This window comes from Carlito syrichta, unplaced genomic scaffold (assembly GCF_000164805.1).
Source record: "Carlito syrichta isolate Samal-C Ts95f unplaced genomic scaffold, Tarsius_syrichta-2.0.1 Scaffold112565, whole genome shotgun sequence".
NCBI classification, from domain to species: Eukaryota; Metazoa; Chordata; class Mammalia; order Primates; family Tarsiidae; genus Carlito; species Carlito syrichta.
The window spans coordinates 63,579-66,082 of NW_007056661.1; positions in this window are offsets into that span (position 1 = coordinate 63,579).

The window sequence follows — 2,504 nt, forward strand, 5'->3', positions numbered from 1 at the left end:
TTGGATATCTGGAAAATATTTCAATTCTCCCTCACTAATGAAGCTTAGTTTGGCTGGGTAGGTTATTCTTGGTTGAAACTGTTTATCTTGTAGAACTTTGAAGATAGGGCTCCAGGCTCTCCTAGCCTGAAGGGTTTCTGTGGGTAAATCTGCTGCTATTCTAATTGGTCTTCCCTGGTAAGTAGTCTGGCCTTTTTCTCTTGCTGCCTTTAGGATTTTTTCTTTTATAGCTACTTTGTTTAGGTGAATTATTATGTGTCTGGGAGTTGGTCTTCTCATTTGTTATCTTGCAGGGGTTCTCTGAATTTCTTGTGCTTGAATTTTTGCATCACTGGTGAGATGAGGGAAGTTTTCTTGAAAGATTTCATGAAATGTTTTTTCCAGTGTGACCACTGACTCTCTGTCTGCCTCAGGAAGGTCAATTACTCGTAGATTGAGTCTCTTGAAGTAATCATTCATGTCCTGAAGGTTTTGTTCTGACTTTTTAAGCTTCATTTCTATTTTTTGACATTTTGGGTTAGTTTTGTATTTTGGTCTTCAAGTTCTGAGATTCTTTCTTCTGCTTGGCTAATTCTGCTTTCCATGCTAATTGGTTTGTTATTTATTTCCATCACAGTATTCTTTACTGCTGTTATTTCTGTCATCTGCTCCTTCCTATTTTCCTCTTGTCTCTCCTCAATTTTTAAAATTCTCTCTATTAATGTCTTTATTTTTGGGTTTGTTGCTTGTGACCAGTCATTCTGGGGGTTCTTCATTGTTTGTGTTCCAAAGTCTGTTTTCTCAGTATCTGACCTCCCAGGGGTCTGTGTGAGTCCTGTGTTCTTCCTTGGTTTTTCTTCATTTGTGGAGATTTTCCCTCCCTACTTTTTCCTTCCCTCCACTTCCCCATCTTCTTTATTTCTGTTATTCAGGGGTGGAGGTGTTTCCTTTACTTCTGTTTGTTCAATCTCCTATTCTTCATAATATATTTCCTCTTGCTTTGTTCAGTTCTGGAGTTGGACTGTGGGTTGAGGGCAGTCCTTTTTGTAGTTTTGGGATTTAATTAAGGGGGAGCTGTGATTCAAAATCTCTCTGCAGATCCTTGTGTTCACCAACAGCTGTATGGATAGTCTGAAACCCACTTCCCACTGCCTTGATGTCTGTCTATGTAGTGGGGTTGTAGGTTTACTCCCTGAAAGTAAAATGATGTTAACAGTGGGGAGAGAGTGGAGCAGGCAGTGGGGGGAGGGGGTGGAGAGAGAGAGGAGTGAGAGTGAAAACAGTTGAGTGTACCTACTGGTAAGTGAAAAGAAACACAAGGACTGAAACAAATATAAAGAAAAACAATAACCACGACTGAAAACTAACCACCAACCATATAAAAATCTAAAACATACATTGATGCTAATGTACACACTGATCAACCTCCTTATTGGTATGCTATTCTTTTGTACAAAGATGGGATTTACAGAGAAATAAGAAAAAAGGAAAAGGGGGGAAATAAAAGAAAAAAGACAAAAAAGAAAAAAAAGAAGGAGGGGAAGGGATAGATTAAAGTCAGTAGACTAACAGAACCAGTCAAGCACACTTTGAGACTTTTCCTTTAAGTCCAATGTCCTTTCAGCTCTGACTTCTAGCTGTCTTTGCAGGCTGGTAGAATTGTTTGTAGTTAGGGTCAGTTGCCCCTGGCCTGCTATGAAGAACAGTTCAGATATGGTCCCTCTGACCAGTCTATCACTAAGATCTGGCTTTTTCCATTTTTCAAGAGGGATGAGCCTCTGCCATTCCCATTTTGATGCTATTACCGTGGTTCAGATGGTGCTATCCCATGGCTAGAGTCCAGAGGGGAGGGAGCCTGCTATGGATCTGCAACCTGCTGTGGCAACTTCACAGGGGGAGTTCCACAGGATTTTCTCCGGGCTAGGGGCGTGGCATGGCAGCAGGGATCTCAGAAGATCCGGCTTGTGGGGCTTCATGGTCTGAAGTCATGGATTGGTTCAGGTATGAGCTGGGAATGACCGCAGTGGTGGAATCCATGACTGCAGGAGCAGCCCAGTCCCGCCGCCATGACTGCAGGAGCAGCCCAGCTGGTCGTGATATATGAGTAGCAACTGCGGGGACAGTGGCGGCTGAGCTCCCTGTGAAGAACAGACTGTGGAAGGTGGGGGCTGCAGCCCCTGGGAGAGAGCTAGGGTCTTTATGGGTGTTCTCTTTTGCAGAGGGTCTCACATACCATGCTGGCCCGTCACCATCTTGCCAGAAGTCAGTATTTTTTTTTAATATGAATAAAATTGCCTTCAACATGGAAAAAAATAACATTTGTATTTTAATAGTTTGCTGACTTTTTTCGGTTGTAGCATGAATATTATAGACAATAAAATGAATGATTTGAATTTTTGGCTATTCAATTACAGAAACTTGGGGCAATAGAATTCTGAGGGTATTATCTAGATCCTTCTATGACTGTCTCTCAGATCTTATATGAAAATATCATCAACAGGTAAAGATTTAGTAAATAGATTGTA